At 41.8% G+C, this 24468-nt stretch overlaps 1 protein-coding gene and 1 long non-coding RNA gene across 3 annotated transcripts in view; one reads left to right on the top strand and one right to left on the bottom strand.

Annotated features, from left to right (window-relative positions):
* Positions 1-24468, top strand: part of PRICKLE2 (prickle planar cell polarity protein 2) — a 190596-nt gene that overhangs the window by 45817 nt on the left and 120311 nt on the right. Inside the window, exon 1 of one of the 2 annotated variants that reach the window (XM_050957337.1) lies at positions 14596-14676. The exons of the other annotated variant lie outside the window; for it this stretch is intronic. The gene's annotated coding sequence lies outside the window, so the exon portion shown is untranslated. Of the gene's footprint in view, positions 1-14595; positions 14677-24468 lie in introns of those variants that run through there. 2 annotated transcript variants of the gene reach the window in all.
* Positions 1-24468, bottom strand: part of LOC127053241 (uncharacterized) — a 172993-nt gene that overhangs the window by 133578 nt on the left and 14947 nt on the right. The window contains exon 2 of the long non-coding RNA XR_007774969.1: positions 9428-9451. This is a non-coding gene — a long non-coding RNA (uncharacterized LOC127053241). The remainder of the gene's footprint in view (positions 1-9427; positions 9452-24468) is intronic.

The following is a 24468-nucleotide window of genomic DNA, read 5'->3' as shown; positions in this document are numbered from 1 at the left end:
TAAGGCTACGTTTTAGTCATGAGTATTTTTAGTAAAAGTCATGAACAGGTCACGAGCAGTAAACAAAAATCCACAGCCTGTGACCAGTCCATGTTGTATTCTATACCCCTGACTAAATTTTGGGTGCTCTGGTGGGTGGGGGTGGCTCAAGGGCACAGCTCACAGCCCAGGACCCCACTGGTGCAACGGGGGGTGCAGGGGGGCAGCGGCGGGCAGCCCCAGACCACTGCTGCTGCTTGGGGGTGGGCGGGTGCATCGCTGCTGGGGTTGGGGTGGAGGGGCACAGCAGCCCAGGACCCCTGCTGCTGCTGAGTGTGTGTGCGGTGGCCTGAGACTGCCTCAGCAGCGACTGGCCCAGCGGCTGCCCCAAGCTAGTCGAGCGGCAGCTGGGCCAGCCACACTGGCTTCTGCAGAAGTCCCGGAGGTCCCGGAAAGTCACGGAATCCGTGATCTCAGACAGGCTCGTGGCCTTACTCAGTAGCGCAGAACTGCTGGCATTCTTTGCTGGGAAAATGTATATTTTTTAAATATCCAGACTGAGCAAACTGACACAAGAAAGAGAAGGTAGGTCAAATGTTAGGCTTGTTAACCTTAACAAGCAAAATCAGAGTCTGCTTGTTTAGTGGAGTTCTCTGAAAGGGTCGATCCTAGATCCATTGATGTTAAGAATGGCAACACTCCAGTTGATTTCACTCAATGCAGGTTTGAGCCCTAAGGGTGTAATCTTCACAGCAGAGATAACCCAGAGTATTAGCCCAGCCCACCCACTGCCCTCTGCCTAGAAAAACCTCTGCATGGAGGTGCTTTAAGCCTGGGCTAGCTGGCTTGACTGGCTCTGCTTTAACTTGAGTGGGAACCCACCTGCTTTGCAGTGAGGGGACAGTCTAAATCACATGAGTGCCTTCCCATAATTCCCCCCAGAAGGACAGACAAGTTCTCCCACGGTTGATTGGGAAAGAATCCTAAAGCAGCTCAGCACAAAGAACCATGGGATATGCCCCCAAACACACCTGGCCAAGTGCAGAAACAGCGAGGATGCAGTAACATGGGTAGGCCTTTGCAGTCAGGATGCCTGCACCTGGGCGAGGACAAACCCAGGTTCTCAGCCTGAGGTGCCAATTACCCTGGTTCACTCCACAATGAAGACGTGGCCTATAGGACTTTCAGTAGTAACTGCAAACCTTGTTGAAAATTGCTTTAAAATTCATTGGCAAGCTGGGAGACTTTCAACAGCACTGTGCACAATAAACTAATCAGCTTTTTAATAACCTCTCTATCAAGTTTTAGAATGGCATTTGTCTCCAGTTACCAGTCTCCAAAACACATGTGCTGCTCTTTGCGACTATAATCTTCTAGCATGATTTGTTAGTAAAGAGCTTTCTATGTGGCCTTATTAAATGACCTTTCAGTAATTTTAGGAGTTTGATTGGGCTGTGTCAAATAACTTTCACATTCTGATAGCCTGATGCATTCATTTAAATCTGTGCACATTTGATTATTTTTTCCTCATGCTCAGCGATGATTTTGGTTACACGGAGTATATTCATAGATGCAGATAGGAATGCCATAAAACTAAGAAATTCCAGGATTCAGACACAGAGCGTCTGAGCACCAGTCTGTGAATGCATCTTTGCTGTCTAGAGAGTTATCGGATCTGGCAGTTTATACAGCAAGGTTTGGTAATGCTCCTTTAATCTCCCCTCATCTGAGTTTAAAAACCTGTTCTACACAGAGCTGCAACCAGCCCTCCCCCGCCAAAAAAAACAACTCACTGAAAATTACAGATCTAAATATTTGCTCAGTGAACATTCAATTCTTAATTACCATTAAGCTGCTATGAATTCTTCTTATAAATTGTTTTTGAAAGCACAAAAACTACAGCATGAACTCAGATATTAAAAATAGCCTTCTACATTTGCTATCTGTGAGTGGCGTGATCCCATCTGGAAATCATTCATTCAGACATACATCCTATACACAATAGATCATTATTTTCCAGTTTAATATGACTTTTGTTCCCCAGAGCATACATTATATCCAGACACTGGATCTATTTCTTATCATCTATATTGTCTCATTAATACTGCACAAATTGGCTTGCAAGGGTACATCTCTTTTGTATGGCTGAGTGTCATTCCTTGTAGCAAAAAGAAATGCATGCCAAATCCCTTGGGTTAGTAAACTACACGTGCACATTTTTATGGGACTATTGACTATCATTTCCCACTTAGATTTGGATACATTTTCTAAAATACTGACCTGATTGATTGCATTTTTGTCAAAATAGCCTCATGTTGATTAAAACACACTGAGAGAGAGAGATTTGCTAGAATGATGGCTGAAAATGGTTTTGTTAGTCTATGGCAGTGGTTCTCAACCAGGGGTTTGAGGCCCCTTGGGGGTTCATGAGCAGGCTTCATGGGGTCCACCAAGCAGGGCCAGCGTTAGACCCACTAGGGCCCAGGGCGGAAAGCCAAAGCCCCACCACATGGATCTGAAGCCCAGGGCCTTGAACCCCGTCACTCAGGGTTGAAGCTGAAGCCTGAGCCATATAGCTTCCTGAGGGCCCCCCCATGGTATGGGGCCCCAGGCAATTGCTTTGTTTGCTACCCTCTAACGCTGACCCTGGCTTTTATATGCAGAAAAACAGTTGTGACACAGGTGGTGGGCCATAGAGTTTTTATAGCATGTTGAGGAGGCCTCAGAGAGAAAGGCTGAGAACCCCTGCTCTATGGTATCTCATTTCTCGTGTTGTCCGACATTCATATTGAAGTTACAGTTTAAACATGCTCACTGCAGAGCGCTGAGTGGTCAGGCCGTGCTAACAATGGAACATTTAGTTACACGGACCAGATTCTCAGCTGGTGTACATGGGTGAAGCTAAACCGACTTACGTGAAGTCCACAAATTCCAAACAGTTTTTTTCCCCAAATGGACATGCAAATGAGTTCATTTCCAAAGATTTCATTGTGAAGTTTTTAACTGGGGGGAAAAAGGGAGAAACGATAAACATAATAATTGTGCTTTTTCCAGTCCCCCTCTCCCCCACCAAAAAAACAAAGAAACAATAGTTCTAATTGGATTCACAGAAAGCAACGCTGGTAAAACCATATATCAGCATTTGCATTATAACTGAACCCCAATCTCCTTCCCCTTGCTGGGAACTGCTCACCGACATAAAATTACTCATATGCTTGAGTGCTTGTAGAAAGAGGCTCTTCGTAAACTAACCAGTGCAATGACCTTGCATGAAATCTTGGCCCCATTGAAGTCAATGGAAATGTATCTTTACATTTTTCTGTAAAGTATTGCAAAACTAGAACCATAGAAACAGCAAATAAGAATGGTAACACTGAACAATTTCCTCTAATCCAAAGCAGACTTTTGTGGTTATTTTGTGATCTGAGCATTGTCATTTCAAGAAAACTCCATCGTGAGAACTTTCTGTCCATATCAGTGAGGTTTCCTATATTAACTCTACCTACCTTCCATAGAACCCAGGAAATTTACAAATTGGACAGTGCAGTTTAAGCCCTTTGGGGGGAATTTTCCGTTTCTATTTAAGTCACTTTAGACAATTATGTTAGGCAGCTTGTTAAAAGAAACATGAACTGCTTGGGAAAAAAATACACACACATTACTATATATAAATAGCATATAATTTTATCCCTTTGGAGACCTGTAATGTTACCTTTCATATCCTGCATTATTGGATTGCATTCATAATGTCAAATGCTTGTAGCATCTGACAAGGTAAAAACTTTTGTGTTCTTGCACTGAGAAAAACCAATAGGCTACATAAATGTGATTGGTCCTGTCCCCCCCCCCCCACACACAAGTTGGATGGTGCTTTCACTGCCTGCTTACTGTGTGGAACATTGTTTTCTGGGAGATGATAATATACTCTTATGCAGGGTTTATTCATGGAGTGGGATTCTTTTAATTGAAATGTAAGTTACCAAAAATATCATTGTTCATCTTTAAAAAAAAAATAGAATCCACTTCAAAGCCCAGTATAAAGGTTAACATTCTCTACAACAACAACACTGAGAAGGCAAATCTGCTTGAAGAAGTGTAGATAAACTGAAATGTTCTTTCCGGCTTTGTTTTAAGAAGCATTTTGTTGATAGAGATTTTGCTTATCACTGTTCCAGAAGAGAGGTTGATCTAATTAGCAAACAAACACTGTACAGTAAACGCTGTATTATCTGGCACTTTACCAACTGTTGCTCCTAGGTGGAGAAATGGCCATGGGGGCTCCATGCGCTGCCCCACCCCAAGCACTGGCTCCGTAGCTCCCGTTTGCCAGGGACTGTGGCCAATGGGAGCCGCGGAGGCAGTGCCTTTGGGCGGAGGCAGTGCACAAAGCTGCTTGGCCGCTCCTCTGCCTAGGAGCAGCAGAGACATATCGCCACTTGAGGGGAGCCAAAACCGCTCCCACACCCAACCCCCTGCCCTGAGCCCCCTCCCACACCCAAAGTCCCTTCCTCCATTGGTAAGTATAACTCTTAGTTAACCAGATTGCTTCCCCCATCATGCTGGATAACAAAGCTTTTACTATACTAAGTGGTGAATAAGGTTGCAGCATGGCACACCACATTCATCCAACATCTTAAAAGCATGGACAGAAGTTAAGGAGAAAGATTTATGCATCCCCTTCTACCTTCATATTGCCCAGACTCCTATGCTATATAAGGTTTCTACTTCCATCTCCAGCAGATACCCTTAAGCAATGCATACTCATCTAAATCAGACTCACACAACCCTCACCTCCATACTTCATCAGACTTGTACTCAAATACAAAACCTTAAGCTTGTATAGCAATTACATCATCAGATCAGCACAGCTGACTCTTACATTCCATGCATGTGGAAGGTTATTTTGCCTTAACACTGCTGAGGTCACTGTCAAGGTTTTGCATTATGTGCATCATGCCCCCATTTCGCTCTGTGGGCTGGGTACTCCGCCCAAACTACACCTCCCACAATGCACTATGGCCAGGAACTCCAAGGATGCACCACCGTAGCTCAGATACAAGAGAGACCATGGTGCATTAGAGAAGTCCAGGCCATAGAGGAGAATAGGGACATGAGCATCTAAACTACAACCCCCATGGTGCACTGTGGCACCATTTCCAAATTGAAACTCTTCTGTTTTTAACTTTATAAGTCAGTAAACCTTTAAACTCCAGCTGGAAACCCACAGGCAGCGGTACGTCCTGGAGCAGTGGTTTAGTATGCACTGAACCAGTAAGCTACTGCATTATGAGTGTGCTTCCATTTCTGAATGATTTGAGGTATAGCAATGTGTAGAGCATGTCACAGCAGTCTGATCCTCTGGTTACAAAGACTTGAATTGGGGTAATGATGCCTCCACGCCAAAGAGGAGAAGTCATCATGTTCTAGCCATAAACACACGATAGATGTCTATTTCGGATACTGCTGAAGGTTGACAATCCAACAATGGTTGAGACTCTAAACAGACTCCCCGGTTGCAAACAAGTAACACACAGAGGAGACATACCTGTGATGCTGCCCGAGGTACCCAGGGCTGTGAGACCCCTCGCTACCAGCTGCCCTTGGCATAAGGAAGCCTTGTGTGTGCCTGCCATGCATCAGCTCCACCAGCTATTGGCAACATAAGCGCTGCCCTCTAGGCCTCGCAAGCCGTCCTGTTACTCTGTAGGTTAGCGATAGGCACACCCCAGGGCTCGAGCCCTCTGAGCATCTCCCTGGAGTGTCCAGCCCCTGCTCCGTGTTCAGAGTCGCTGCTTCCAACATCGCAGTATGCGCCAGCTTACCTGTTCCACCACAGATCCCTGCTCCGCTTAACACACACAACCCCTACATATGCTCAGAGTGGTATTAAGTATAAGTTTATTTTACAAAGCATAGCGATTCAAATGATAACCAGGAGAAGTATTGGCGACAAATGGGTGCATATGAAATAAAGCATTTTGGAGATAATCTCCTGTCTTGTTCAGTATTGCTCACCCAAAATCTTTGCAGCCAGGTTGGCTGTAACCCTCCTTACATGAGACAGACGTGCTGTCAGCTTGACTCTAAGTAAAGGATCCCACGTGTTCCCTTGCACCGGAAGATATACCAGAACAATCCTTTGTCTTTATTCATAACCAGGACCACACCACCCTCCCTTGCTGTTTGTTTCATCTAGTAGATTTCCTTTCTCCATCTCTTCTGTTACCTGAGGCTCAGTATGTACCTAGGCATACCTTGGGAGGCCAAATGGCCAGACAGAGAGATAGGTGTCTGTTACCTCCTGTCTCATCTGAGGTTCCTATCAGATGTTGGCTTAGACTTTTCCTAATATATCTATCCCAGAAATAACTGTCTCCTGCTAGCTTCCCGTAACCATAAAAGCAGTGAATATTTTATCTTTGGTCAAACTCATCCTGACTGATTTTAAAGAATGGCTTTTCTAAAGTGTACTGCAGATTAGCCGTGAACGTTGATCTGAATTGTAGCTGGATAAACTGGGCGAGTTGTGAGACTTCAACAAATAATTGTGTTAAATAGTTTAATGCACTTTCTGGATCCCTACTATGTTAGTAGCTTCCCTGCACCCCCCAGCTAGTGGAGGGCTCTGATTCCCAGTTCAACTTCTGTCCTAACCAGGAGAGGGCTCCATAATCCTGGGAGCTGGCTGCAGAGGCAAGGCTGGGTAACGGGCATTCTGGTGCCGGCAAGAGGCCAGTAATAGCTAGGGTGACCAGACAGCAAGTGTGAAAAATCAGGACAGAGGGTGGGGGATAATAGGAACCTATATAAGAAAAAGTCCCAAATATCAGGACTGTGCCTATAAAATCGAGACATCTGGTCACCCTAGCAGTAGCCAAGGCACGAGGATGCAGTGGTCTGGAAGCAGTAGGCGCAGGGATGACTGCATGTGTGGAGACCCCAGTACTTGGACTGTCGCCAGGGTCTGAGCTAGGAACTATTAGATGGATCTTCCTTTGTAATTAAAATTCTCATGGCGAGGGCATGAATGCCTCTTAATTTCTGGTAGCTCTAGCAAAGCTCCTCCTTTACACAGAACATGTGACTATTTATGGAATCCTCTGCAGCCTGTCTGGCCTAGTCCTGGGAGTCCTAACTGAACTCTGAGCTCCTGGTACGCAGAGCACACTACCAGTGCCAGCCATCTAGGAGGGGTTGGTGCTCCACATGGCTCGCGTCAACAAGCAGTGGTTCCAGTTGTAGAACTATGGGCTCCTCTTTTTAGATTTTGCCCTTTTCAGGGGATGAATGCTGCAGATTGTTCTTTCCTTAGGAGCACTGGAGGCCAGTGGATACACTCAGAGAGCCCAGTGCTAGATGCTTGAGAGGAAGGTGTAAGAAACCCTGTAATGGATAACTATGGAGTAATCAGCCCACTGGTGAAGTTTTCTTCCTAACCGCCATCAGCTATTGGTTGGTTTGCATCCTGAAGCATGAGGACTTATAGCTCTTGTAAAAATCAGAAATAATGTTTGTATCCAGTGTAATGTAACTACGCAGATTCTCATTATCTATATTAATGTCATCTTTATTAAGCTCTTGACCTCCATATTAGCTTGTAGCAATGACTGATTTGCAGAACGGCACTGTAATAGTTTCCCTGTTTCCTATTCCATTCCTCCACGCTCTAACATTTTGTTTGCAGTTTCAAATTACTGCTGTGCATGGACCAGAGTTGAGTTGCTGACAAAGATGTCCTGGGCTTTTCCAGAGTGGCCACAGTGGTTAGTTCTGAATGTGTCTTGACTCTTGCATCTATTACTATAGTACCTTGATTTGATAATCTAACATGCCTCTATCTTGCTTGCAGGGAGAACGTTGTTGTGTAAACATTTACCTTCACAAGCAAATTCAACTTTGCTAGCTCATCTATTGTCTCAGTTCCAAGAACGGAACTGAAATCATCCATTTTATGTATTCTAGCCCGCAGGCTATCACAGAAGCACGATAGGAAGATCTCTGTTGCCTTAATAGAGAGTATCTTCCAATGAATCTTTGGCAACTTGCCTGGGGTTACAGGCAATTGTCTGCATTGATTTTAATATTTTGTGAAATATTTACAAAGTGGTGCTACTTGGTATGGCTACCACAAAGGAGCTATAAACCTTGGTATGTCATTTTAACACCAAGGTCAGACACCTGGGATTCTGTAGCTCAATGGCATTTTAATACTGGTTTTAACTGCGATTAAAGCTTTCAGAGAGAGGATGTCTTTTTCATCCCTGATAATAACCCACGTGGCTTTAGAATCATAGGACTGGAAGGGACCTCGAGAGGTCATCTAGTCCAGTTTCTTGCACTCTGGGCAGGACTAAGTATTATCTAGACCATCCCTGACCGTTTGTCTAATCTGCTCTTAAAAATCTCCAATGATGGAGATTCCAGAACCTCCCTAGGTAATTTATTCCAGTACTTAACTAGCCTGACAGGAAGTTTTTCCTAATGTCCAGCCTAAACCTCCCTCGCTGCAATTTAAGCCCATTGCTGCTTGTCCTATCCTCAAGGAGAACACTTTTTCTCCCTCTTTTATGTACTTGAAAACCGTTATCATGTCCTCCCTCACTCTTCTCTGCTCCCGACTAAACAAACCCAATTTTTTCAATCTTCCCTCATAGGTCATGTTTTCTAGACTTTAATCATTTTTCTTGCTCTTCTCTGGATTTTCTCCAGTTTGTCCACATCTTTCCTGAAATATAGTGCCCAGAACTGGACACGATACTCCAGCTGAGGCCTAATCAGCACGGAGTAGAGTGGAAGAGTTACCGGTACTTATTGTGTCATGATTACAACACTCCTGCTAATACATCCCAGAATGATGTTTGTTTGCTTTTTTTGCAACAGTGTTACACTGTTGACTCATATTTAGTGGCGTAACTTCAGTGACGAATTTGACCCATACAGTAAAACACGATGTTGCTTCTACCTAGCAGCCAGAGATAGAAAACACATGTGCCTGTCAGTGAAGGACGACTCCCTACAGTAAATGTTTAGGGGAAAGTCTTGGCCTCATTGAAGTTGATGATAAAATTCCCATTCATTTCAATGGGACTGGAATTTTGCCCTTAAAGTTTAGCCTCATCTTATTTTGGTTTGTGATTAATTTATTAGTTTTCATAAAGAAACAGACTAAAAAATACAGAAAGATAAATGACTTACAGCTTGTATATGTTACCAAATACTGCATGTTTTACAGGATATCCAATAAAATTATGAAATTGCACCATTTTACAACTTGTCAAAGCTTCCCAGGACAGACAGTACAAAATCAAACAGTATTATACAAACATAGAATCATACGACTGGAAGGGACCTTGAGAGGTCATCTAGTCCAGTCCCCTGCACTCGTGGCAGGACTAAGTATTATCTAGACCATCCCTGGCAGGTATTTGTCCAACCTGCTCTTAAAAACCTCCAGCAATGGAGATTCCACAACCTCCATAGGCAATTTATTCCAGTGCTTAACCACCCTGACAGTTAGGAAGTTTTTCCAATGTCCAACCTAAACCTCCCTTGCTGCAGTTCAAGACCGTTGATTCTTGTTCTATCCTCAGAGGTTAAGAACGGTTTTTCTCCCTCCTTCTTGTAACAACCTTTTATGTACTTGAAAACTGTTCTCATGTCTTCTCTTTTACAGACTAAACAAACCCATTTTTTTCAATCTTCTGTCATAGGTCATGTTTTCTAGACCTTTACTCATTTTTGTTGCTCTTCTCTGGATATTCTTCAATTTGTCCACATCTTTCCTGAAATGTGACTCAGAGAAGTGTACACAATACCCCAGTTGAGGCCTAATCAGCGCAGAGTAGAATGGAAGAATTACTTCTTGTGGCTTGCTTACAACACTCATGCTAATACTTCCCAGAATCATGTTTGCTTTTTTTTTCAACGGTGTTACACTGTTGACTCATATTTAGCTTGTGGTCCGCTATGATCCCCAGACCTCTTTCTGCAGTACTCCTTCCTAGGCAGTCCTTTCCCATTTTGTATGTGTGCAACTGATTGTTCCTTCCTAAATTGAGTACTTTGCATTTGTCCTTACTGAATTTCATCCTATTTACTTCAGACCATTTCTCCAGTTTATCTAGACCGTTTTGAATTTTAATCCTATCCTCCAAAGCACTCGTGACCCCTTCCAGCTTGGTATCATCTGCAAACTTTGTAAGTGTACTGTATGACACTATCTAAATCATTGATGAAGATATTGAACAGAACCAGACCCAGAACTGATCCCTGTGGGACCCCACTCATTATGTCCTTCCAGCATGACTGTGAATCACTGATAACTACTTTCTGGGAATGGTTTTCTAACCAGTTTTGCACCCACCTTATAATAGCTCCATCAAGGTTGCATTTCCTTAGTTTGTGTATGAGAAGGTTATACAAGACAGTATCAAAAGCTTTTCTAAAGTCAAGATATGCCTCATCTACCGCATCGCCCCCATCCACAAGACTGATTACCCTGTCAAAGAAAGCTATCAGGTTGGTTTGACACAATATGTTCTTGACAAATCCATGCTGACTGTTACTTATCACTTTATTATCTTCTAGATGTTTGCAAATTCATTGCTTAATTATTTGCTCCATTATCTTTCCTGGTACAGAAGTTAAGCTGACTGGTCTGTAATTCCCTCGGTTGTCCTTATTTCCCTTTTTATAGATTGACACTATATTTGCCCTTTTCCAGTCTTCTGGAATCTCTCCTGTCTTCCATGACTTCTCAAAGATAATCACCAATGGCCAAGAGATCTCCTCAGTCAGCTCCTTGAGTATTCTAGGATGCATTTCATCAGGACCTGGTGACTTGAAGACATCTAACTTGTCTAAGTAATTTTTAACTTGTTCTTTCCCTATTTTAATCTCTTCTGCTCTTATTTCATTTTCATTGGTATTCACTACATTAGACGTCCAATCACCACCAACCTTCTTGGTGAAAACTGAAACAAAGAAGTCATTAAACACCTCCGCCAGTTTCACCCAAGCTGCCTTCCACTTACAAATTCTCAACCAGTTCCTCCCTATTTGTCAAAATCATATGTTACGGTGCATAATAATACATAAACAAACAGACATACACAAATAGGTTAAAAGAGAAGGAGAGGACTGAGGGGTTGGTGTCTGGGAACAAGCGGAGAGGTTGGGTAGAACGAAAGTCTGGAATTATTTCAGCTATCTCAGCATTCTTTAGCCAAATGTATCAAGAAACCGGGTCCTAATTTGTACAAATTCACATAATTGCTTTCTGTGTCATTAAGCTATTCTTGCTCTGCAAACTCAGACAGGTCCAAATACCACTACTTTCTTGTAGGCCTAGGCCTAAAATCATGCTCTTGGTAGTCACTGAAGCCCTCAAGAACCAAAGGCTTTGTGACACAGTTAACCTAGCAAAGTAAGTACATAACCTAGGACAGTGGCTCTCAACCTTTCCAGCTTACTGTACCCCTTCGGGAGGCTTATTTGTCTTGTGTACCTCCAAGTTTCACCTCACTTAAAAACGACTTGTTCACAAATCAGACATAAAAATACAAAAGTGTCACAGCACATGGTTACTGAGAAATTTCTGGCTTTCTCCTTTTTACTATATAATTATAAAATAAATCAATTGGAATATAAACATTGTACTTACATTTCTGTGTATAGTATATAGAGCAGGTCATTGTCTGTATGAAAATTTAGTTTGAACTGATTTCCCTAGTGCTTTTTAGGTAGCCTGTTGTAAAACTAGGCAAATAGCTAGATGAGTTGATGTATCCCCTGGAAGACCTCTGGGTACCCCCGACCTAGGATATAATTTTCAGCTGATGTTTGGTTAATGAAGCCAAGCACCAATTTCACTCTTGTGTCCACCTTTTTCCACAGCTGCCTGACTGTTGGACGGTCCTGTAGCATATGCCTCAGGCTTCCTTTTTCTTTATTAAAGAGCCCACAAACATCAGAAGACAAGGCCCCCCAGCTTGCACAGCCTCTGTGGCATCCGATAAAATCATTTGCTGTATCAGGTGTAATAATACGCTCTGCCATTGGGGTTCTTTGAACAGCTGTGATAACTCCTTCCTGTGCTTTCACAAAGAACTGCAATGGAGTTCCTCTTCACTAGTAAAGCCTACATAGTGATGTTGGCCTGAGGAGTTTATGAAGCATTTCCAAGGTTCCCAGTAGGTCTAGGGCCTCTGGTGGTAGCAGGGCATCCGGACCAAATTGAAATGGCAGCAAATATTTTAGTTGTAAGTTCTGCCACTCTGCTGAGGGTGGCAGGTCATATTGTTGCTTTACTTTTAGAAAAGAGATAAAGAGCCCCCATCCTTGACTAACTGGGAAATAGCTTTGTCTTATTTGAAAAGTCCCTAAAGATGTGGCTTCAGGACTTTGAGCCTTTGATGGCATAATGAGCACAGTTGTTCATAGTTATGCCCATAACTATACCATGGCATGCAATTATGACTGAAGAATATTGCTGGGAAAAATTAAACAAGAGAAACGATAGACCAAGGAAAATGACTGAGATGAATGTTTGCAGTTAGAATTTTGAAGCGAGCGATATGTATAATCAATAGGCTTGTGTCATGGCAGAGCAGTTTCAAGGGCAACACTAATGCAGTGGGTTAGTCCTTTGACTTTTTTAACAATTGTTTATTTGTATTTTTTAAAATAAACTTTGTTAGAGCCTGTAAGTGCTACTTAGCATCAACCTCTTTGATATGCACAGTAGCAGATACACACATATGTTAAAATCCTGCCCAAGCATATTGCTGAGGCAGTATTGTGTTGGGGTTTTATTTTTCCCCAGTTGCATCTGTGGTTTTTGGAAAGCTTGATTTTGTATCAGGTTTTCCACTCTTGTAGAAGGAACCCCTCCCTCCCATGTGGTGAAATCTAACTCAATTTCTGTTAAATAACTAGGATCGATTACACTCGTTCTTGCTCTGTTGCTGACATGAGCACTCCTGACAACACCGGTAGAACACACATTCTTCACTTTCCACGCTAATGAGCCATCCTGAGTTGTTATATTAAATCCATTTATGCTGTTTTTTATTTTTAACCACCAAGCAATCCTGTTAAAAAATTGTAGTAAATGGCTGAGCTCTTGCTCCTTCCCGTTAGAAATACTATTTGGGAATCGTTCTGCCAATTCTGTATTACTGTGGGAACATTATCTACAGAACTTTCAGCCAGTGGAAGAGCTTTGTATGTGGGGCGCTTTGCCAGTTATGCCTGTCATTTCTGGTTTAGTATTTGATTCTTCTTACCTATGTTTTTTTTCCCCTTTATTCTTCAGAGTGCAGGCATTTCTTACACACCTGCAAGAATGAGTAATCCCTTTCCCTGCAAGGATTACTGAGAGAAATTCTGTTACCTCTGTTATGTAGGAGGTCCGACTAAATGTGGCCCCTTCTGGTCTGAAAATCTATGAATCTAGAAGATCCTGGTTTTCTAAAAACTAGGACTATTCAAGAAAACTACACTTCTAATGTCATGTAATATCTTTAATATTTCTGCAAATCCAGTGCCCTTCCCTTTAAAATTGGGTTTGTCAGCTACTTTTCTTCTTGAAAACCCCACTTCCACCAACACACTTTTGCCAAAAATAATTAAATCCTTATTGACTGCTTAATCCTATATTAGAGACTAGTCAGAAAGTTCAGAATGCCCATCCCTGAAAGTCAGGCGCTTTAGGATGTGTGTCTGTACTGCAGTCAAGGGGTGTGGTTGCAGTTTGAGGAGACCAGGGGTCAGCAACCTTTTAGAAGCGGTGTGCCGAGTCTTCATTTATTCACTTTCATTTTAGGTTTTGCGTGCCAGCAATACACGTTAACGTTTTTAGAAGGTCTCTTTCTATACATCTATAATATATAACTAAACTATTGTTGTATGTAAAGTAAATAAGGTTTTTTAAATGTTTAAGAAGCTTTGTTTAAAATTTAAATTGAAATGCAGAGCCCCTCGGACCGGTGGCCAAGACCCGAGCAGTGTGAGTGCCACTGAAAATCAGCTCACATGCCACCATCGGCACCCGTGCCATAGGTTGCCTACCTCTGGAGTAGACAAACCCAAGCTAGCTTTAATTGAGCTAGCTCAAGTCCTGGGGTAATGAAGATACAGCAACTCGTGTGCTCACGCTTCATGATCTAGCCCCGTGAATAATTATCCAAGCTCCTAAGTGGGTTTGTACAACTAAATTAAAACTAGCTTGTTTATATCTACATGATCTGCAGTTATACCTTGCGACTGCAGTCTGGACATGACCCTCAGTTTGGCCAGTCAGGAATTGAAGTACTCCCAAATCACCATTCACTTTCAGACGTTTTGGGTCACAGCATTTGTTTCACTCAAGTAAGATTTCTAATGGGTTTTCATTTATGGTGACACATCAGGCATTTTAACTTGCCAAGATTCCACTGCAGTGTACGTATCCCTCAGCAACAGGTATCCAGGTAACCATGCCAATGTTGTTCCCCAGCAAGGTGACTGGAACAATTTGTTTCTTCAGTGGGCAGGAAGCGCAGTTCTGCAATTACTGTACAGTTTTCACACTCCTGCTGAAATTGGCATCTGAACAATACGGGTTTCAGGTTCTTGTCACTCAAAGCCAGGCACCTTCCAAAGCCGATAAGGCATCAGACATTCACCCACAGATCAAGATATTCTGACCTGTCACAGGTAAATTTGTTTAAAACTATTTTTAATTAGTGTTTAACACTGAGATTATGCCACGTAGGATTGTTTATTAAAAATACTTTCTCAAATGATTTCTATCTTCTGATATTATTAAATGGTTACAGAAACATAAGCGTATGGAAGAACTCACCAGAAACTCCTTATATTTAAAAGAATAAAATATGAAGCTTGGAATAGTTTACAGCTATATGTTGGGTGTTAATACTTTTGCTTGGTTTTAAAAGACAACCATTTTGTGGAGCTATTTGTGTAAAAAGAAATATTTACCTTTTTATAAAGAAATTCTCTCTCTCTCTCTCAAACAGTTCTTCTTCCGCTGACCATTAGTAAATACTGTGTTCCCACAGAGGACTCGCGTGTTCTGTCTGAGCTCAGATACATTATAACAATAATAATATTGGGCTTCATTCTCCATGACTTTGGGCCACGTGCAGACATTGACCAACCTCAGAGTAAAATGGACCATTTTTGATTTGCATTGTATGCCCGTTGTACTCCCTCCTTATCCAGCTGTAAATGACTACAGAAGGTCGTAGTCAATAGAGAACAAAGCCCAGGAGGAGAAGGGAAAGACAAAGGCAGTTATAGGTCACATTTATGCCTTTGCAGTCTCCCAGGGAAGATAAGCATCTGATCCAGCTGCCAACACCCGTGTATCCCTGGGGCACATGGACATCCCAGTCGTGACCCCTTTCCACCATCATGCCCCTGTGTCAGAGGAGAAGTAGGCTCTGGCTCTCTATGTAGGGGGAATCCTCCACTAGCTGGATTTGCAGAGCTTTGAACTGGGAGACACATGTGCAGATCTGTATATGTTTATGCGTGCATAGTGGGTGAATAAAATAAAGTTATACTGGGGTATCACATGTTGAAATAGTGTCTGTCATTTGTAGGAGAGCTGTGAAATTAGAGACTTTGCCGCCACTAGACAGCTTTGCTTGGGAACTTGATCCAGTGAGCTGCTTAGCACCACCTCCAGAGTACCTGGTACCTTCTGCGCTCAATGACAGCTGAATGCACTCAGCGTCCTGCAGGATGAGCTTAGCAGATTTTAGGATCAGATTCTGCAGGTGAAAAAAAAAGAAAAAGAAAAAGTGGCAGGACTAGGTCCTGCTAACATTCTGGTTTTGCTTTTAGGAACTTTAAAACTGTTAATTTATATTTAAAGAAAAAAGATATAAAATAATCCCCTGCCTCATCCCCAGATTTAAATGTCTGTGAGTCTCAGCATGGCAGAAGTGTTTCCCATGGGAGTTATTTGGTTAAAACCCTAAGTTTACACACACACCCCCGCTGTTATATTTTAATATTTGACTGTGTCTCCTGAATAAGACTTTGAGCAAAGCTGAATCCCGAGAAGTCACTGCATTTTAAGTCATAACACATCGCTGGAACATTGCAGCTTTAAAATGTCTGGTTGCAGTGCCTTTTAAAACAAAGATCGTAAGCCTGAAACAATGATACCTACAAATTCTTAAAGGGTATTTAGGCAGTGGTGTATTCATCCTGTACAACAAAAAAGGAGCAGGGTGTGGTGGGAGCTGCTTTTTTCTGTGTTGGGCAGGGATTGTTTGGATCAGAACTTCCACTGGATTTAGGTTGGGATTTTTAAAATAGCCTAAGGGATTTAAGTACCCAAAGCACTGGGTGTTCAGTTAAAGCTCCATTGCAAACTCCAGCCTTAAATCTATCTATCTATCTATCTATCTAGACATTCAGACAGACCTTCAAATAACAAATAATACAATTACAGGAAAAGAAATTAAAAAGGAGAAAGAAAAGATTTGGGTCAACCAGGTCTGAGCTTCCCAAATGATTGTTCCATATTCTTTCAACAGGATACCAAATGGGTTATAAATTAGCTGAAACATTTTGATTTTCTGAATCTTTACATGTGTGTGTTCAGTAGGGAAGGTGCCATTGGTTAAAAGAGAGTTCTAAGCGTCTCTCCTTTTCTTCAATGTAAGAATGACAGTATCTGGCAATGGGGTTTGTTTTTTGTTTTCTGTTTTGTTTTTGTTTTGTTTTAATACCAGCTAGATTACTCAGGGAGAGTGACTTCAGAATGACAAGTGAAAATCAACTTTCAATAGTAATGTCTTTTAAATCAATTAGTTTTTTCCTCTCAATATCTAAAGTGGTTTGACATTCAAAGAATTTGGGATTAATTGAATCACAAGTATTATCAAAACATAGATTTGTTGGTATCAGAAGTACTGTATGTAATTTTATTAATATCCAGTTAATATCCAAAAACAAAAATCAGGTCTGAATATATGAGGCTGATTTTGAGGATTTGAACTTTTTTTCCTTATTTTAAATCAATCTTTGATATTTAGTTCTGATTGTCAATTATTTTATTCCTACATGTGATACAAAACATTCTATTGGCTTCCCTATGTTACATTTAAGTAATTTAATATATTTTGGAGGCTATATAAAGATTTGATGATTGCCTTGCTTTGAAGGTTATATGAAATGAGAAAGGATGCAATATTTTAATAGCTGAATATATTTATAGTCTTGTTTGAGATAAACCAATAGTCCTCTTGTAGGCTGGGAGTTAATAGTAATGCATTTTCTGTATTTACATAATCAAGAAAGTGAATATTTTTTCTATCTATGGTTTCCAATAAAATGCATTTTAATCAATTTCCTCCTGAGTTGTATAGATATTTATTTGGGAATAATCTGAGTATTATCCATAGCTTTGTTTCATGTAACAAATGACTTAATAATGTGAAATGTTATTGGATTATTTTTCAAAGATCTAGGAAGATTCACTATTATAACAGAAATATTAAATGACATTGTCCCTTGATAAATAACCAGGAGGGTAAAACTGAATTGTTGAGCGAATTTTGAATTGTTGAGTACCTTGGCTTATAATGAATGTTGTAGAAGGGCAGAGATGGGGAAATTAACTTTGCCTTGCAGTTTTGGAAGCTGTGCCTTTTTCTGTGTTTATTCATTGATTCTGATTTTTCAAAAATATTGCATCAGAAATGCTGCTTCATGGGTATGAAAACTCAAAGGCATTATAACTGGTAACATGCTAAATGTATACACAATCTGAGTTACAATGACTGTTTGATTGACTCTGTGTGACCCACAACACTTACGTTTCAATGGGCTTCACTTGTGAGTGTTGCCCTGGTATAATGTTAGAATTATTTTCTGCTAGGTTGGAAGTCAAAAGATGTATACAATCTGAAGAGAATATTACACACTGATTTCACTCCTGGGGATTTTATGTTATCAAGGCTCTATATAACAAGGCCTGTTTCGAATGTAAGAGGAACAGCATGAGCCCAATCTAAAGCGGTGGAGTGTGCCCCAGCAGCATTGGGTCTATCTCTGAGAGCTCCCACACTTTCACTTACATCCTGCTGTGGGTACTGGCTCCCTATGACAATTTAATTTACTTGGATATAAGGGTGAACTCTTTCATTAATGCAAAGCAAAGGTGCCGAGGGAAGGCCTGAGTGAAGGGCTTTGGCGTTAATGGTTTCATTTTGTGACCATTGGAATTTTACATGATGCGAATGAAGTTGCTGTACCTTGAGTGGTTACTCATATTCTCCTAAGGTGATTGCTTGTGCTTAGCTGACCCTTTAGCCTCCCACGTTTTTGCTGCAGATGAATATCGGCATCTGATGTGGAGTTTGTAAAAGCTGCCTCATGACTGTGTTTCAAAATGGAGAACCCAGGGTTTTGGTCAGTCTCTGGTGTTAGTGTGGCTAAAGGAATTATGACTAGCGAACAAGCATTCACACTAACAGTACTCTAGGGACACAGGAAGGGAGCTGAGACATGTGAGAAGAATGCAACGCAAACAACTGTGTTGTTTTTGAAAGAGAAGTGCTCTGGTATACCCTTTCAGAGAGGAGCTGCGAGGTGAAACTGGGATCCATTTGGAATAGTAGATCCCTAATAATAGATCACTGTCATTCAAGCATCATTGCCTCTCTTCTGAATGGCTGCTCACTGCTTTTGATTGTCATGAATTAGATAGTACTGCAGGGTTCCTTGCTGAAGGCAGTTTAATTCACAAAAGTGCTTCCAGAAATATTTAATCCTGCCTCAGTACAGGGGATAGACTGGATGATCTCTCGAGGCCCCTTCCAGTCCTACATTTCTATGATTCTGTAAAAGCCAAGTCAATGCTAAGCTTCCTACCGATTTCAGTGCACAGGAGCCTCTATTTGTGTTCAGTTTCAGAAAAATAAATAAATACACCGTGTCTATTGCTCATATCTGTTAAAAGCTGTAAAACAATGCTGAGGGATTATAATCTAACCTTTCCTCAAAGAAACTAGAACATCTCAGATTTAAGGTGACCTCACTTAGTTTGGGATACCTTGATACAGGTACCTTCTACCACTGGAGAGCTTGAGAATTTTACGTCTTGAACCTCTAAGCCAGAGAGAGTTCCACCATTTTGGCTATCAGTATTCCTAGAAGTCTTGCCACAGACACAGGACTTCTGAGTAGTGCAGGAGTCAGCAACCTTTCAGAAGTGCTGTGCCAAGTCTTCATTTATTTGCTCTAATTTTAGGTTTTGCCTGCCAGTAATATATGTTAACGTTTTTAGAGGGTCTCATTCTATAAGTCTATAATATAGAATTAAACTATTGTTGTGTGTAAAGTAAATAAGGTTTTTAAAATGTTTAAGCAGCTTCATTTAAAATTAAATTAAAATGCAGAGTCCCCCGGACCAGGGGCCAGGATGTGTGAGTGCCACTGAAAATCAGCTCCTGTGCCGCCTTCTGCACCTGGGCCATAGGTTGCCTACCCCTGGAGTAGTGCATCATAGCGTAAGGCATGGGCTCATGGTGTGACATATAATTCACAGTTTTCCAGGTGGCAGCACTTCTAAGAATGACCCTCAAAATGCTATGGAGTGACCATGTGACAAGTCAGACATATGGGAGCTCCTCAGAACTACAGCAGCACATATTGTCCTTTGTCACAGGCTACATGACATTATACAGCTGTAGAGATTACAATGGGCCTCGTAATGTTACCCAGTGTGGCGGAACTCATGGTATAAATACTTATATCTTCCTGTTTGTTCATGCGTTCCGTTGACTCTTCGCACCTGGCCTGTATGGACACATGTAATGCTGCACCCGTGGGTGGGTTGTTATTAGTGGGGGATTGAGAGTGGGACTTCTGATTCTGAAAGCATAAACTTCTGCTGCCTGAGTTGCATGACCCAGCTCTATTAGCTAAGCCTGTATTAGTCTTTTCAACCTCTACTGAACAAGAAAACTGCATGGCCACTTTTAGCTTGTCCATTTAATAAAATGGCTTTAGGCCCTAATCCAGCAAAACACTTAAGCACATGCTTAACTTCAGGCACTTTTAGTCCTACTGAAGCCCCATTCTCTATGAGAAATAAGTTAAAGATGCCTTGATGAAGTTTTCTTGCTCTGCGAGGACTTGGAATTTCAGGAGGTCACAATTTCACTGTGACTTTTCCTTTAACTTTGCCCACTGGTCTGTTGTATGTCCATCTCTGTGCCTGATCCAAAGAGCGCATGAGTCTGTTACAACCTCCAGCTTCAAAGTGCTGGTTCAGGTTGAGGTGAAGAAACTCATGGATTTAGCTCTGAAGGTTTCCAGCGCAGATCTTGATGTCAGGAGAAACAGTGGCTGTCCCACATGGTCATAAGCCATATGCGAAAGGTCAATGAAACCTCAATAGAATATAGTACTTGATTCTGCAATGTCATGGTGCAAAATGTCCTAACTTTCCATTGACCTCAATGGTAGCTGAAATGACTCGGCATTTTTTAGTTTGTTTCCAAACACTGTACACACCTCCAGTCAGGTGCCATTTTTCTGGAAGTGTGACAAACAGCTGGAAGGCACTGGAGAAATCAGTTTTTATTCAAGACAGCTCCAGGGTAACGTGCATTAAAAATGGTTTCCCGTGCATTGGGAAGCTGCTAGGTCTGTACAAATGCATGCAATTTTATTTTTAAACAAGTACATTAAAAATCAATAATCTCATTAACGTGCCAGCTGCAACTCCTACTGTTCAAGAGTATTTAACTGCTTTCTTCTGCTGTAAGTAGCCATTTGTGTATTCTTCCAGGGGAGCCGTAATTAAGGAAAGATGAGAAATGAGGGGAGCGTGTGTAACTGGAAACTGTTATTATTTACTCAAACAGAAAGCAAAGTCCACATGCTAGTTTTGAAGGATTCCGTCTCTGCAGGAGTTCCTCCACTCAAGCATCCAATGTTGCCAACCCCAAATGCTCAACAATCATCAGGCAGGCCACCCAAAATCAGGAAATGGCTTAAAAATCAGAAGACGTAGTTGATAGAAAAAAAGAGAGAAAATTTGGGTTCTTTTCACTTGCCTTCTGGTTTTTGAGCCTGTAGGGCTTATGGGTGAAATCCTAGCCCCATTCAAGTCAATGGCCTTTGGCTGTATTTTCAAGCTTTTCTCAATTACCAGGAGGACTAGGAAATTACTTTTTTAAATTAAGATTCTCTCATAATCCCCTGACTCCAGAAACTGGGGCTTCAAGAGAAACACCAAATATTGCAAGACTCTCTCTAAAATCGTACGAGTTGGCAATACTGATCACTCAGTACACTTTTCCTGGCTTTTCTTTCACTCTGCGATTACAGGGATAGAGATAATTCCTTTCTATCTGATTTAATTAAGCCACTAGACAGTGCTCTTACATTGTTTTGATCTTATAGCCTACTTACCACTATTATGTGGAGGAGAGTGTTATAAAAAAAAGTGAAAGGTTTACTTCTTTCTTCTAATGAGCACCAGTTATCCATTTGCAGTAGAAATAATTACAGAAGATGTAAGTAATCGTTGACATTATTAAAGCTGAGACCCAGCTACAGTCATCTCAATTGAAAAATACATACAGAAGCCTTCTATTTACAAAAGATCAAGAATTTCTTTAGGGTTTATTATATACTCACAAAACAGTTCAGTTGTCTTTAAGGGAAATGCGAACTTTGATGTCTAAGAAATGTGTTTTTAAAAAGTCTATTTCATTTTTTTAATTCCCACGTTTCTTTGGTTGTTCCATCTCCCTCTTTTTTGTCTTTTTATGATAATATCTTGCTTTTGCATCCACAGTAACACACTAAAAATGATCTAAAGCCGAGAGTGGTTTATCATGAAATGGCGAACCGCAGCTGTGCTCTCTGGTGTAGACTATCAAAGTAAAAACAGTACATGATTTTTAGCTCTCGTAGTGTTTACGTTTGGTGCCAGAGCTACTCAAGAGTTTTCGCAATGTGTCTCTACAGTACAGGCAGGATTTCAAAAGAAGAAGAAGAAGAAGAGTGCAGTATCTTTTGAAATCTATCCAGGATCTTGCTTACCCTGCTGGCTTTAATTTTAGAACACAGAGTTTATTGTAAAGGGGAAAAATGTTTTTGGTGTGTTGCATTCTCTGTGTAATCAAATCCAGAAAAAAAGTTGTTGTGGGCATTGTTCATTAGATTCATCTACATGGGCAAATTCATGTTTCCGTTTTAGTTTTCTAAAAATCCTGCACGAGTGAAATGTATTTATTGATGGTGCAGATCTGATGTCCCTGATATTGTTACCCATGATGTAGAATGGTGGGGGGTGGTGTATGAGCATCCCAGTATGCATTTTGTGTTAGAGGGTGGTTTAATACTGATAACTGTGGGTTTAATCACTGTGAAAGTGCCTGGATTTTGAGATACCTAGAAATAGGATAGAATAAATAGAGCCTATTCCCTTCCACAGCTTCCAAAACCTAAGACATGCCCAAACAGACTTGCAGCTTTTAAAACTCCTCTCTCTGTCCAGTGTCATGTTCCCTCAACTGCCTTCTGGCTGCCACACACACCTCCTCCATGACCCCTTCCCCCCAAAAATAACCACACTCCTTCACCATCACCATCCTTCTGGGTGAGAAACCTTCCTGCACCCTCAGTGACAAGTCCACCCTCATCCATTCCCCAGAAGTAGCATGACCAGATGTCCCGATTTTATGGGGACAGTCCCGATATTTGGGTCTTTTTCTTATATAGGTCTCTATTACCCCCCACGCCCTGTCCTGATTTTTCACACTTGCTGTCTGGTCACCCTACCCAGAAGTCTCCCATGTCCCCCTTGCTTTTTTGTGATCCTGAATGCGACTGAACAAGTCATTTGTGCCTTGTGTCAATTAGAGAGTAGAATCCTCCCATGGCTCGTTCCCCAAAGTGGAGCGCTGGGAGCTGAAACACTTTGTAGAGCCCCTCAGTCTGCAGAAGCCCACTGCTGCGCCCCTTCGGAGTGCAGCCCACTACTCAGGCCCCCTCAGGTGGCCAGCCAGCTTCACTATCTAGTGCATGAGTGGGGAGGGGCGGGACCAACGCTCTAGCCCTCCCAAGCCCCTTTTTGGGCACTGAGCATGCCCGGCGAATAGGGAAGAAAGGATGGAGCAATCCATGGTCACAATGACTACGACTGTGCCTGGCCCTGGTCCTGCTCGTGGGTTACGGAAGGCAGGCTCTTGTGTTCTCCTTTTTCCCAACTGTGCACTTTGATAAGGGGCAGGCAGAGACTTTGTGACCACCAGGGGAGAGGAACCTAAACACCAAAGCTGAGCGGCACTAACATTGAAAGAGGGAACAGTTAGGGTCTTCTTCAGGGAAAAGAACTTACAATCCTGAACAGTATTTTATAATGGGATACAGCATTTACATAGTTTGGTGTAACAAAGGAGAATTAAATAAAGGGTCCTACTGTATCAATAATGATATTTTTATATGCAGACTATCATCCAGCCACTAGGTGTTCTCTGTGTGCTGTTTAGAATTCCAGAGAGGATGGGCTCCCTGGTAAACAAGAGAGACAAAACGGGAACTGAAGTTCTCCGGAAGCCTGTTAGCATGTTTTGGTAGGGGTAGCTGCTTTATTTAATAAAATGCCTCCTCATAGACTCATAGACTCTAGGACTGGAAGGGACCTCGAGAGGTCATCGAGTCCAGTCCCCTGCCCTCATGGCAGGACCAAATACTGTCTAGACCATCCCTAATAGACATTTATCTAACCTACTCTTAAATATCTCCAGAGATGGAGATTCCACAACTTCCCTAGGCAATCTATTCCAGTGTTTAACCCTGACAGTTAGGAACTTTTTCCTAATGTCCAACCTAAATCTCCCTTGCTGCAGTTTAAGCCCATTGCTTCTTGTTCTATCATTGGAGGCTAAGGTGAACAAGTTTTCTCCCTCCTCCTGATGACACCCTTTTAGATACCTGAAAACTGCTATCATGTCCCCTCCCAGTCTTCTCTTTTCCAAACTAAACAAACCCAATTCCTTCAGCCTTCCTTCATAGGTCATGTTCTCAAGACCTTTAATCACTCTTGTTGCTCTTCTCTGGACCCTCTCCAATTTCTCCACATCTTGCTTGAAATGCGGTGCCCAGAACTGGACGCAATACTCCAGTTGAGGCCTAACCAGCGCAGAGTAAAGCGGAAGAATGACTTCTCATGTCTTGTTTACAACACACCTGTTAATGCATCCCAGAATCACGTTTGCTTTTTTTGCAACAGTATCACACTGTTGACTCATATTAAGCTTGTGGTCTACTATGACCCCTAGATCTCTTTCTGCCATACTCCTTCCTAGACAGTCTCTTCCCATTCTGTATGTGTGAAACTGATTGTTCCTTCCTAAGTGGAGCACTTTGCATTTATCTTTATTGAACTTCATCCTGTTTACCTCAGACCATTTCTCCAATTTGTCCAGATCATTTTGAATTTTGACC

This window comes from Gopherus flavomarginatus, chromosome 6, assembly GCF_025201925.1.
Source record: "Gopherus flavomarginatus isolate rGopFla2 chromosome 6, rGopFla2.mat.asm, whole genome shotgun sequence".
Lineage (NCBI taxonomy): Eukaryota > Metazoa > Chordata > Testudines > Testudinidae > Gopherus > Gopherus flavomarginatus.
This window is presented reverse-complemented; position numbering and strand designations above follow the sequence as displayed.